Genomic DNA, 15,635 nt, shown 5'->3' on the forward strand with positions numbered 1-15,635 from the left:
AAATTAATATAAATAGAATATTTGTTAAGAATAGCATTATTCTTATTTTTCTTATTATTTTGGTTACACATGTACATGTATACATACTATTGTTAATTATATTAGTTAAGATATAAGTAACAAAATGTTGAGGAAATGATTTATTATGACAATAATTTAAAACTAATGGAAATCATTATAAATATTTAATTAACAAAAACATGATGAAAGCTTGAATAATTCATTATATTCAAAGTTATTTGAAAATATTTTATGCAACTAAACTTTGTTCAAATAAAACAAAATTATTGCCTGTTTATTATTGTAAAAAATGGGTATTCAGATATAAAGGTATTCATATTACCAGTGGTTTCTATTGTTCATGATTTTGGTCACAAAATTTGTTTAAATCTTGTTTTTAGGTCTTGTTTTTCTCTTAGTGTATTTCAGGAAGATATAATACAGCATGATGTTTTCAAAGTGATATAGTTACTAATGTACACTGGGGAGTCTAACTAGAATTTAAATAGATTTAAATATAAAGATGAAAACAATAATTAGAAAATATTGAGCATTTATACAGTCAAAACTTTAAAACCCTATATAATTGAAGAAAATGAATAAATTCCAGATATACCATATTTAGCTCACATTTTGAATTTTTTTCACATATATTTGGAACAAAATATTAATTGCTCTTACTAGAATAGTGTTGTTTCTATTCATATCCTTTGTGACATCTGGAACTCATAATTACAAGTCTGATCCTCATCCATTGTCTCTTCATTCTTGAGTTCTATGGGAAGAATCGTCTTCCATGGCATTCTCTTGACTAAGGGTCTGCATTTATTGAATAAACCTCCTTTACATCTTAGTTATGAAATGGGGTGGTATAGCTGGCCCTAACTGGGAAATAGAGCCAATTTGGGCATTTCTTCCTATTTTCTCATTTGATGATTGAAATTTGGAACTTGAGATTAACCATGCTGAGGACGTTTACACCACAGAAATAAGAAAATGGTGCAAATCTAGCCTTTTGTCTCCTCTGCATGATCACCTGCTTCTTAAACATCTATCAGCAGTCATTTCTTACAGTTCTTCATCAACTGATCCCATCCTCATATCTAAAGGGGAAAGTGATTTAAGATCTTGGTGTCTTATTGTAATATTTTTATTCTTCTTTACTAATAAACACCTCTATTAAAATGCTAAAGCTTCTTCTTGTTTTCTTCACATTGTTTTGCAGAATTTAGTTCCACAAACCATAATTCACTCCACCCCGTACTGGAGCTATACACAATTCTTCTAGATTAAAGTCCAAAACTTTAACATTTAAACATACACAGGTCTACATGAACTATTTCCTCATTATACACATATACCTGTAAGATAAGATAATTTGAAGATAAAACTATTAATTCATATTTTTATTCTGTACTTTAAAACACCTTAAATATTTTGGTGTGTATGTGAATATTTATGATAGATTTTATATAAATTATGATAAATTTAATATTGAAACCAAATTTGAATAGAATAAAATATGGAATAAGAATTTTTAAAAATGACTAGGGAAACTATACACGTGTATATACACATACACATAGCCTGGTTTGCATGATGATACACTCAAAAAAAAACAATAACAACAAAAAAACACAGTTGGTGATTTTAATGAGTTTAGTTAAATCAATGTCCTACCACACACTAATAATAATTGTTGAATATGAAATACAGTGACAATTATCTTTTTCCATTAAGCTTTTGGTTATGTTAATAATCTACTTATTTTCAGTGTTCATTATCCTCATCTTGAATGGACATGAGATGTATTACTTCTAGTAAACCAATTAAAAAATTGAAATAAACAGAATAGGCTGTCACTATTTTGAACATGGAAATCTAGAAATGATAATAAATATTATGGTTCATATACATGTGTTTTTCTAAAGATGTGTTAGTATAAAGTTTGTATCAATACATTGAAATTTACCTCATGTTATGATCACTTCTTCAAAATTATAGCAATTATATAGTTTTAAATTAACATTATCAGTGAATTTTAATTATTTAAAACATTAAATAAAATATATTATTTCTACTATTTTTTTCTGTGAATAATATGACCATTTCTTTATAAGAGATAATAAATTTGGTTTATTGGAGTTCCAGGAGTATAAATAGATGAAAACTGATACATCTTATGTCATCGTTATGTCTTGATATTTATTTTAAGAATTCACTTTCTAAGTACATAATTGATCTATATTTCTTTCCACATAACCATTTTTGATTTGTATAAAGAACCCATTCAAATTCTACATAAACATACTGACATTAATTGCTGATGAATATTCTTTGTATACCCTTGGCACAATGACAATTTAATTTTCACAGAGGCAAGCAAATACCTAAGCTTGTCATATAAACATTCATCCTCTCATCATCTGGTTCTTTGGGGTTGGGATATATTAGAGAAACAACATTTTATCTTGCATACCATATGCTGTCTCCTACAGAAATATGACAGCATCATTTCTTAAACTTAAAAGACAGGTCAAGGTCCCAAAATATCATCCTGGTTCTATATTACCTTTAGTAAATATTTTCTGTTTAGCTGTAGAACTTTAAATGATTAATCAGTCTTCAGGTGATTACATTGAAATGCTGTCACCTGCTATAGATGATAGGTCATCATAGGTGAAGGAATGAAAAGGGTGATTATATTGAGAACATTTTCACTTGGGACATAAATATTTATATGAACTTCTTTCTCTGGCCCCAAGTGGCCACACATCTTTATTCTTTCTTTTTGTTTTGATAACTAGACAACACAGTGATTTCAAATAACGCACTTAAATGATAAAGAGTTATTTTCAGAAAACAGTATAAATGTTATACTCAAATGCATAAGAGTTAAATTTTAAACATGAAAATTTCCTGAATCTTCTGAGGTGAGGGGGACAAGTTTTTCTGAAATTTTATTTGTTTTATTTTATTTTTTTTATTAGTTGCTCAAGACAATACAGTGATCTTGACAGATCATACATTTGATTCAAATAGGGTATGAATTCTCATTTTTCCACATGTACAGATTTCAGGATCACATTGGTTATACATCCATGTGTATACATACAGCAATCCTAGTGTCAGTTGTATTCTGCTGCCCTCCCTATTCCTCCTCCCCTCCCCTCCCATCACTATTCTCTACCCATTCTACTGTGACACTTCTCTCTCTCTCTCTCTCTTTCTCTTTTTTCTTCCCTTCCCCGTCACACCATCGTATATGTATTTTGTGAACCCATGAGGGTCTCCTTTTCTCAAATTTTTAATGAAATTTTAAATGCTAACTATATCTTACTCAGGTGGAAGTGTTTCTATGGGGAAAGTTCTGACAATAGATAGAATTATTTCCACAATGAACAACATTTTAGTTGTTCTTGTTTTGTCTTTTGAAATATTCTCTCTCTTCAGGTATATATATATATATATATATATATATATATATATATATATATATATATATATTTTTTTTTTGTTTTACTTCTCTGCATTCTGAACAGAGAAAAATGAATGTAATACTGAAGTAAACTCAGAGATGACCTGTTTTGGTTTTCCCCACAAAACAAATATTTAGAGCTTCATAATGTCCCAAAATATAGCAAAAATATTTTCATTAAATATTTTATGTAGAATAAAACTCATTATTTTCCAAACAGAAAACTTTAAATTAAAATTAAATAAGCTTGGGCTGGGGACATAGCTCAGTTGGTAGAGTGCTTGCCTCACATGCACAAGGCCCTGAATTCAATCCTCAAAGGGCGCGCACACACACACACACACACACACACACACAAAAAAAAAATGAATAACCTTGCTAACATGCATATATATATATATATATATATATATATATATATACATTCTATCTGCTGCCAGTACCACATATATTTCGATTTTATTGAAGTGTTAAGAAATGCAAATGTGTATTCATTTGATATTCCCTTTTCAAGCCTTTAGTAATTCAAGTGTAATTTTCATTTGATAAGTTGGTCCTTAGATAAGTGATTTAGTCTTTAAAACAAATTAAAAACAAAGTAGTTTGTAGGGATGTATCTCTGTTGATTGTCACCCCAGCGCTGAAAGAAGAAAAAGTACTTGAGACTTACCTCAAGATGGTCCTTTATTTATCCTGCCCTTTTCATTGTCCCAGGTGTTGTGGTTATGTTGTTCCAAACAGGTGGTGTCTCTGTCCTTCTAGAGCTTACATTTCTATTAGGAGAGAGATGATGAATGAATATTCAAAACAGTAAAATGAAAACACATTTTGTGATATATTTATAATTGATACTGAGTAAGTATTGATGAGTTAACTGGTTATAACTTGTTGAATTTCTTTTTTCTATGAACTGATCAGGGAAGATAATAATGATAAGATGACAACTGAAGAGAGAAATAATGAAATAAGAGCGTGCTTCTTGAAATATATGAAGGAAAAACCTACTAGGTAAGGGATGTTTTTTTTTTCTTTTTTTAAAGATCTTAAAATATTTTATTAAAAGAAAAGTGAGTACAGTGTACTTTATACAATCATTTTATACATACATGCAATTTTTAAAGTCAATGGAAAAATCTCAAGAGGGTTTTTCCCATCAGAAACATTCTTTAGATTTGGGTTGGCGGATGAAAAAAGGAAAAATCTGTTGTATTAAAGTTCTCTTCACTATTGTATATGTTATATTCCCTTGAAGTAAGATTGCTGCAATATAAAAAAGTAAAACAATAGTTTCATCCAAATTGACAATTTCCAGTTCTAACACTTCCAAAGAAAACTCACTTTCATTTTCTTCAGTAAATTCTTCTTTTATATATGTTTATGTTTATAAATAACGTGAATACTTGTACTTCTGAAGGGATTATTTTAAAGGAAGTACAAAAAGGCCAACCATGACTTCAAGGAGGAGAGAAATAAAAGAAGAGCCAGGAAATAAGGCCCAGGTTTTAATGTGTCTCAGGCTCCATTGTAAATGCATTGATTAATAGTGACACATATGATACTGGCAGACAACAGTACAATATACACCTACAATGTTCTATCTCTAAAGATTCTGGAAATACTTCTAGAGACAGCAAATACAATGTCAAAAGGGATAGTGTCCCTTAGCTGTCAGCAGGCTCCTCCTTACTAGGTCCATTGATTAAGAATTCTCTCATCAACGTCAATCATGCTCTGCTTCCCCAATATCTTCTTTACCTTAAAATATTTGGTGCTCTCCACTTTGTCTTTTTTTTTTTTTTGGTATCTTCTTATGTAGTTTTGATTTTGATCACAATTGTTTGTGATTCCTGCTGCTAGACATTTGTGATATAAGATTCTTATTTGTTCCATGAATGTGCTAAATTTGATTTTAAAATGCTGAAGAAAGAGCAGGGGAAGTCTTACAGTATTAAAAAACAAATTAAGAAAATTATTCACAAAAAAGAATATTTATTCACTCAATGCCTCTTCTTCAACTCAGTCTAATTAGTTGAAATTCAGTAAAATGTATAGTTCTAGAAAAGACCAATATTAATTTATGAACAGAATTTATTGTATGCACATATATTTCATAATTGATTGACACAAAGTCATTCACATTTATTGCTACAATGTTTTTATGTCACCAATTCACAACTGCCTTTGTGTGCTAAGAAAGTTAAAATTTTTCATTTTATTATTAAAATTTTCTTTTCAGATTTTAATAAGATATTCTTTAAAAACCTTTAAAATTCTCTCCTTGATATTCTTTCTTACGACTTATTTAAGTCAGTTCAGGCATGTGATAAAAATAAACCTAAGCTGATAAAATCTTTCAAACATTTACTTCTTTTAATTTGTGTATATAAAAGTAGGGTAAGGCCTAACAACTTCTGGGAATGAAGGGGAATACAACTGCAAAAGCAATGCTACTTACAGTATTAAGGTCAACCACATGATCTGACCACATTTGATTTACACAAATTATTACTTTATACATCTTGACCAAATAGAAACAAGTGACTTAGTAATATTAGTCTCATGACATTTTTTGTCAGGAAGCCTATTTAGAATAATAAAAGGACTTAATTAATAATTCACAGAATCTTTTTAGGTATTTTTATTGGGACCATCTTCAAAGGAGTCTTACATTCAGGACCAATATATACACAGACAGATGAAGACTGAGTTGTCTATGAAGAAAAAATATCAAAGCCTTGACCACCAGGATTTTTTCCTTCTGTCTATGTAATGATTACTGAGACAGATGAGAGAAGATGGTTTAAAACAATTATTTTATATATTAAGGACTTAATATTTTACAAATAACTGAACTTCCAAGGTGCAAACTAACAGTGCTAAATTTATAATATCCAACATGTAGCAAATTAATAATATAGAATCTTACAATTTCTGCACTTCACAGATAAGTATAATATGAGTAAAACTTAATTTTTTTTCAGATAAATTTATCTTAAAGTTATTGAGAATTTGTAAATTAACTCTATGCTTTTACATCCAGGTGCCAGGATACAAAAATGTCCGTTCAGTCATGCAGCCAGCAATGGTTTGCTTCATGTGTACTCATGTTACAATTTAATCAGTGTTTTAACTTATTGTGTTTTAATTATCCTCATCATTGTTAGTGTTATTGCTATTATTATTATTGTTACTTTTATTTAAACCTTGCAATGATCAGTCAGGTAGTAGTTTGTGAGGATGTGCTATGATTTTACAGAATGTTATTTCAAGTAGATGTATATTTAATCGTTGCATAAGAGTGTCACTGATATCATTGAATGTGTCTCCCCAAAATTCTTGTACTGGACACTTTATTTCCAAATTGTTAATAATATTTGAAAGTGGGACCTTTGGGACTTAATAGGGATGGGAGCAAGTCTTGAGGGTGAAAATGCTGTGATAGTATTAATTACTTTATAAGAGAGTAGAGCTGGCATTTCTTTCCTGTCTCATCATGTGATAGCCTCCACCAAGTTATGATGAAGCAAGAAGATTCTCACCAAATGCTGAAAAAACACTAATGCCATATACTTGAACTTCAGGCCTTGAGTACTATAATCCAATAAACTTTTATTCTTTATAAATTATTCAGTCCGTGGCATTTTGTTATTGCAACAACAAATGGATAAAGATAATTACCAATGCATTTTGAAAAGAATTGGCTTATGCAACCAGGGATTACTGTATGAACTTTTAGCATCTTGAGATTAGAATAAGGCATCAACATATTTTCCAATTAATTCTCCCAGGACTGAGCAGTTTAAAATATTGAATAGGTATTATCCAAAGTCAGTTTGGGGATTGTGTCAATTAATTTTGAAGATAGAATTAAAATATATTTCTAAAGAAATTAAAAGAAAATGAACTTCATTTCTAATTAAATGAACCATTCTCTGAACTGCTAGAAATCCATAGTCTACTATATTAATATTCTACTTATCTTGCAACAAAAATGCAAAATTCTATAGAGTCTTTATAATGTCAACAAATCGAAAATCTGTGAGTCCTCTGCATAATTTACCCTTCCTTTCTTAAAACTCCTCTCTCTTCAAAAGCTTTAAGAACTCAACTTTGGGTAAAATAGTAGAATACATGCCTGAGACACATTCTCAAGCCCATTTTTACTTCTGTAAATGTGACTTCTATGTTATTTATCTGTTGAATTGAAATTTCTTTAAAGTTATAAACAGCAATGTATTTACACTATGGAATTCCATAACATCTGATAATTCTTGTAAATGGGTGTTTAACAGTGTTTATGTGAGGTGTGGGGATCAAACCCAGGCCCTCACTTATGTCAGGTAAGCATCTATTACTGAACTTTATCCACATCCCCTGTTTGACATCTTTTTATACCTTTAGCATATCAAATTAATAGTGGAAGACTGTTCATAAAATTTCTTGACATTTTGCCTTATATCAGTGGATTCTAAAATATTTAATTAATAATAGAATATTTCCTGGGAAATATGCTACAGATATGGCAAGTATCCAGGAACTGTTACTATTTTCAGCTAAATTTTTACTCAAGCATATCAAAGAAGGAATCATCTAGGAAGTTTTTGTGATCATCCAAGTAAACATCGTGTGTGTTTATGATATAAACAAACATGCATGTAAATAAATATGTACATCTATATTTATTCATTATTAAATTTAAGCAATGCTTTTCTCCTGTTTTTATGTGGCCCAGTTGCTTGAAGACAGCCATACTCTCTGTAGCTGTCCCTTTGTGATCAATCCACGCTAAAGTTTTTGTCCCAGGAGTTTTCATAAACACTGCTACAGAGATACTCTCACCCTGTGGGCCATTATTCTGTTGTCAGGACACTAATTAACTGCTCAGACTGGTGCAACCCCTGCTACTTCTGCTTGGACCAGGAGAAACCCAAAAGCTATCCATCTGCTGCTTTTCCTCCTTCCTCTGCTTTCTGCTCCAGTCAGCCTCCAGCCTTCCAGATGGACAGTAGGCACCAGCTGCTCCTGTACTTCAGAAAAGTGTTTCTCAAATAATATGTAGAAGAAAAAGTAGAAATTTGTTCATTTGATTTCATTTTCAACTATCACAGGTCATGTTTATATAAAATTCAATAAAATAACTTACTAGAAAAATGAAACAAATACAGAAAAATGTATATGCAAACATAACTCTTATTTTTACTGTTATTTGATGTAAGAAATATTCTCAAGTTGCCAGTGTCTATGCACAATTTCTGTATCCATGCTAAGTAGTCCAGGTTCAACCCTTTGGGTAGCACTGTTTTAGGACACACAGAGTATTTGAATGCTCTAGAGTGGGCAGACAGACTTCTTCAGAGTAGAGACATCAAACCTGGAGATGAAATACAATGATCTTTTTTTGTCCTCATTCTCTATAGATGCTTCTTATCTTCAGTCCCAATTTCATGACAACACCGCCTACTACATCATTGAAAACAATGTGTTTTGGTGACTCTTCAGTTCTCAATTTGAAGTTCTGGTCTTTTACAAGTTCTGGTCTTTTACAATTTGAAGTTCTGGTCTTTTACTTTTGAAAGTGTGTGGTGGAGTGAGTATTGAAGATAACTTTTATAAATTTTGGTGTATTTTTCTTGCTATCTTCTACAAATTATATTTCTCAATAATTTTCTCTAAATAGGAACATCTACAAAAACTCATAAAAGTAAAATCACAGGTACTGTCCTATACACACACACACACAAAAAAAAAATATTTTAAGCATCTTTTTATCTCTTCCACTGAAGTATATTTAATCTAAAATTTTAGTTAAATATATTTTAGCTGAAGAAGAAAATAATAATAAGTATCAAATACATACCTTAATTTTTATAACTTTGAAACATATAAATGTGCATTTGTTTACTGACAAAGGCCAAAGTCTTTCATGATGATAGGTGCACAGTCTTTTCTGTCTTCATTTTTCCATAAAACTCAGTCTTTTATTTTTAGTAATTTTCAAAACTTACATTTTTTTCAAGAGGGATAATAATTTATTGAAATTTTAAAACACATAAAAAGAACATAATGCATTTTTATTAATATAGTCTTTGATGTATCATAAAATACAATTAAGTGTTGGGAAGCTGTAAAGCTCACAGTTTCACTTACAGTTTTCTGCAAGTCCTGATTTTGACTTCTAATCTTTAATTCTATCATCATTGGTAAAAAATCTCAACGGGCTTGTTCTTTGAAAAATATTCCAAAAGTATATAATTTAAACATTGCAAAGTAATAATGATATTTTGTACATAAATTAAATAATTATAGAAAATAGTTTCAATATGAGCATGAACCCAATTTTGATACTTTCTTATGTATTACCATTTTTTAAAATTGCCAAGAAATGACAGTATTCATCTCAAATTTATTTGTATGTATTAAAGCAAAAATGCCCAATAAACATGTAAAATAGTTGAGCCCACTAGTACACAATAAGCATGTTAATTCAAAATACTCAACAATTTTTTACCCGTCCAAATTTACATATATGTGTGTGTGCTGTTTTTGGAGATTTATACGTACACAGGCATGCACACACACACAAATATACGAAAAATGGACAATGAACATGAGAAGTTCAAGAAAGTTTGAGAAGTTTGAGAAAATTTTACTTACATACTTTTGAGGAATTCCAAATTGTGAAATGCTTCTAAAGGCAAGTTTAAAATTTGTGGCAGACTCTACAACCATTTATTCAATATGATTCATTAATTTTTGAAAAATGTCTACATATTAAAAATATCACATGGTCATATATATTTAATTAATGTGTTAGAATATTATGCAGTCTTTTGAGGCCCTATTTTTTTCCATAGTCAAATTGTTTGATATATTTCTACAAACATAAGGAAAACTAAGCATTGTATCATACGTTATCTCCTCACAGGAACCCTCTTATATTTTAGTGTGGATGTCACCCATAATTAGCCTAAACAACTGTTTTAAGTTTGTTTATTTTAAACATTTTCCTTTTCCTTAAAAATTTATATAACATGAGCTGCCTCAGCTAGCACAGCCATTTACTCAGTTTCCCCAAACTGGGCTGATGAGGGGATTGGAAAAAAGACAAACAAACACAAAAATAGAGATAGTTCATGCCAGTGATTCGGCCGACCTCTAATGAAGGAAGACTGAACATGAACAGGCTCTGCACATTTATTACATAAGTTTTTACAACAGTGGATTAATTATGAGAAAGTTACATTAAAACAGAACCAAGGTCAAAAGTTTGAATAACCCAATTACAGCCATCAGATTGTGCCCATATTTCTCCACCCACTGGGCACCTGGCTGGTGTTTGAACCTTAGGTCATGAATTGAGAAATTCCATGGCAATCATGGAATATCCCTTTGAACAGGCATTACTACACACCTGGGCAGTATTCTTGGCACCTTTGCACTGAGAGAGATTCCCAAGGGATATGTCAGCCTCTGTCTCCAAGCAGTTCAAAGATCCACAATTCATACACAGCTCCTGACAATGAGCAAATATGTACTCTTTTGTTCAAGCAATGACTCTAGCAGATAGATAGAATTTGGTACACAGTAGTCCTTCAACAAGTAACTGCTGTATCAGTGAATAGTTAAGAATTAAAAGCATATAAATTTAGGAGTAATAAACTTTTGTTATTCTATAGTTTTCTGAAATTTATTTGGCAAGTTATCCCCCAAGATAATCTTTCGTATTGCAAGCCGAAAATTATGATTGAGAAAGGATAATCTAAGGTTTTTGCTTCAATTACTTATAAACTGGATTTTTTTATCACTTAATATAAGAGGTGTCTACTTTTGAATTGTACTGTTCTACATTCAAAGGAAATACAAAGTCTCCTTGTGTTTACGTAATTTTTGGTGTCTTTGTTTTTGCTTTGTTTACTTTCTGTTTTATGTTTCATAGAAAACAATTTCTGTACCATGACAAAGATTCTCTGTAGGTCTGCAATTGTTCTCCTGAGTATTCTTTGAGGAACTTCAATTAATTATTAATTTTTAAGGTTGGATTAATGCTTTACCATGACCTAGAGTACTTTTCTCTTTTACTGTACTTCATTGTATTTTACTTTGTTTACTCTAAAATCCCAGATGTTTCTGAGGTCCATTTCTAGTTTTTCAAAACACTATCACATAAAAAATAAATTTTTCTGCAAATTGGCAAAGAAATCCTTTCTTAATTATTTTGTTCAGTTGGAAAAAAAATAATTTTTATTTTATTTTATTTTTTATTGATTTTATTTTTAATACATGACAATGGAATGTATTACAATTCCTGTTACACATAGAGAGTATGATTTTTTATATTTTTGTATATGAAGTATGTTCACGCCAATTCATGCCTTTATACATGTACTTTGTTTTTGTTTTCTTTTTTCATTATAATTCTTATTACACATATGTATCACAACTTTTCATATCTTTGTATCTTTATACATGTACTTTGGATAATGATGTCCATCACATTCCACCATCCTTGCTAATCCCTGCCCCCTCCCTTGCTCTCCCATCCCTCTTCTCTATCTAGAATTTACCTATCTTCTCATGCTCCCCCTCCCTACCCCCCTATGAGTCAGCTTCCTTATATCAGAGAAAATATTCGGCTTTTTTTTTTTTTTTTTTTGTGATTGGCTAACTTAGCATTATCTTCTCCAAGTGCATCCATTTACCTGCAAATGCCATGATTTTATTATCTTTTAATGGTGAGTAAAATTCCACTGTGTATATATATATACCACATTTTTTTTTTAAATCCATTTATCCACTGAAGGGCATCTAGGTTGGTTCCACAGTTTAGCTATTGTGAATTGTGGTGCTACAAACATCGATGTGGTCATGTCCCTGTAGTATGCTGTTTTTAAGTCCTTTGGGTATAGTCCAAGGAGAGGGATAGCTGAGTCAAATGGTGGTTCCATTCATAGATTTCCAAAGAATCTCCATACTGTTCTCCATATTGGCTGCACCACTTTGCAGTACCACCAGCAATGTATGAGTGTACCTTTTTCCCCACATCCTCACCAACACTTATTGTTATTTGTCTTCATAATAGCTGCCATTCTGACTGAGGTGAGATGATATCTTAGGGTATTTTTGATTTGCATTTCTCTGATTGCTAGAAATGATGAGAACTTTTTTCATATATTTGTTGATTGATTATATATCTTCTTCTGAGAAGTGTCTGTTCAGGTCCTTTGCCCATTTGTTGATTGGGTCATTTGTTTTTTTGGTGCTTAGTTTTTTGAGTTCTTTATATACCCTAAAGATTAGTGCTCTATCTGATGTGTGAGGGGTAAAAATTTGCTCCCAGGATGTAGGCTCTCTGTTCACCTCACAGATTGTTTCTTTTGCTGAGAAGAAACTTTTTAGTTCGATTCCATCGCATTTATTGACTCTTGCACTATAGGAGTCTTATTAAGGAAATGGGGCCTAATCCAACATAATAAAGATTAGGGCCTACTTTTTCTTCTATTAGATGCAGAGTCTCTGCTGTAATTCCTAGGTCCTTGATAACATTTTAAGTTAACTTTTGTGCATGGTTAGAGATAGGGGTTTAATTTCATTTTGTTGCGTATGGATTTCCAGTTTTCCCAGCACCATTTTTTGAAGATGCTATCTTTTCTCCAGTGAATGTTTTTGGCACCTTTGTCTAATATAAGATAATTGTAATTTTGTGGGTTAGTCTCTGTGTCCTCTATTCTCTACCATTGGTCTACTAGTCTGTTTTGGTGCCAATACCATGCTGTTTTTGTTACTATTTCTCTGGTCTGGTAAGGTCTGTTATAGTGATACCACCTGCTTCACTCTTTCTGCTAAGGATGGCTGTAGCTATTCTCTTAGTTTTCCAGATAAATTTCATGATTGCTTTTTCTATTTCTATGAAGAATGCCATTGAAATTTTGATTGGAATTGCATTAAATCTGTATAGTGCTTTTGGTAGTATGGTCATTTTGAAAATATTAATTCTGGCTATCCAAGAGCAAGGTAGATCTTTCCATGTTCTAAGGTCTTCTTTGATTTCTCTCTTTAGGGTTCTGTAGTTTTCATTTATTTCTTTACCATTATGGTTTCTTATTAATCACAAGTTTATTTTAAAATTATCATGTAGATAAAATTGTTCTCTTAGTTATATCTTTGATTCCCAGAGTATAAAAAGGAATGGCATTGGTTTATATGTTGTATCATCTGCCATTTTCACATTCAAGCTTGATTTTGTTACCTGATTTAGAACACGTTTTTACCCTTTATCTTCTTTGACTGGGAGTTTTACTTGTCCTGGATATCATATTGAGTATGTAGGGATAGATGAGAATACTGTACTAGAAATGAATGGTGTATGTCACCCCCTGCAGAAATTTCCTTGGGTTTCCAGTAGATCCATATAATCCTGGTTGCTTCAAAAAAGAAAGAAAATGGGGGAGAAGAATTCCCTTGAGTTCTGGAATGAGCAGACAAAGATGTTTAAACTGTCATGAATTTTAATCTGTTGACTTAGGACAAAGTTTTCACCCTCTGTCTTCTTGATACTTTTGCCCAAATAATTATTTTTCTGAGGACTTGTCTTGTTATGCATTTATGTGATGTTTGAAAGCATCTGTGATCTCTGCCTACCAGAAGTGCTGGCAAACTCTTGCCCCCTCCATGAAACCCAAAAATGACTCTAGACATTGCTTGCCCAACATTGAATCAGTGTCAATATCATTCCTCACTACAGCTAAGAACCCTAGCTTTAGGGAGTAAGAGAAGATACACAGTAAACTCTCACCTCTAACTGCATGCCAGGGAATAAGTAACCATTCAGATGTGTGGACCAGCTGAAAATAGAAGGCTGAAAAAGTAGTATTAAGAAATAAAGAAGGGGCTGGGGATGTGGCTCAAGTGGTAGCGCCCTCGCCTGGCATGCCTGCAGCCCGGGTTCGATTATCAGCACCACGTACAAACAAAGATGTTGTGTCCACCGATAACTAAAAAATAAATATTAAAAAAATTCTCTCTCTCTCTCTCTCTCTCTCTCTCTCTCTCTCTCTTCTCTCACTCTCTCTTTAAAAAAAAAAAAAAAGAAAGAAATAAAGAACATAAGTAATGTAATTTAATGGGAGGAGACTTGATGGGTGGAAAAAAGCCAGACAGGTCTGGATCCTAACAAAGGGGAAAAGGCCTCAATTGCTTTTATAGTGAAACACACCAAAGGAATTTATGGTGAGAAAGGGTTCTTCAAGGTAAACAAGAATTTGCAGGGTGTGTAGAAAGTTGGCTTGATTGGGGACTTACCACTTGAGTAGCAATTCTTCCTCCTCCAGGCAGCTGGTGCATGGAGGCTTGTTGGGGCCCTTATATCTCTTTCCACTTCTTGGGAGTTTCATTTGAAACTAGGGCTGTCTGAATCAATAAATTCCATGGTATCATAGAATTCTCTTTGAGTAGGACTTTTGCCAAAACAACAAAGCAGTCTCAGACCAATGAGATAAGAACCAAGAGTTCTCAGAGGGGCTCACCTCCACTTAGAGATGGCTCAGACATGCCCACAATTCATTCCTAGCTCCCAGCAGTAACCACCACCACCATACGATCATTTTACAATCACTGTGGTTTTCATATAAAAGGCAAAATCAATTGTAAGAGGTGCTATTGTCTCTTGGTCAACAACATTCATCAATGCATGGGACCAAGTAGAGAGACAAGGGCTTTGGTTTTTAAATTTTAATGTGTGTACAAATTATTTAGGTGTTGGTTTTAAATGAGATGCTTGAACTTCACATCCCAGATATGCTGATTCAATTGTTTTCTAATGGAGCCTGTAAAATGGAGTATGTGTTATCCATCCACAGAAACAAAGAGTCATGGTCAACTTAATACAGAGAGTAAAAAATTCGCTAGAAGTTGTCAAACATTCAAAATAAAAATTAGTGCAGTTAAGAGAAAAAAATACATGAGAAAGAATATAATGTTCAGAGAGAAAATGCCCTGTTTTTGAGGGTAACAAGATATTTTTTCCCCTATGTGAAAGTTAACCTATATTTTTCTGATATTCAGTTCTACTTATATCCCTGAGGTGACTTAGAAATAAAAGCCATGCACAAACAATGAGCAAAATCTTTGTGTGGAAAATTGTGGTTGTTACCCCAAGTGG

Source organism: Callospermophilus lateralis, chromosome 6 (genome assembly GCF_048772815.1).
Source record: "Callospermophilus lateralis isolate mCalLat2 chromosome 6, mCalLat2.hap1, whole genome shotgun sequence".
Taxonomy (NCBI): Eukaryota; Metazoa; Chordata; class Mammalia; order Rodentia; family Sciuridae; genus Callospermophilus; species Callospermophilus lateralis.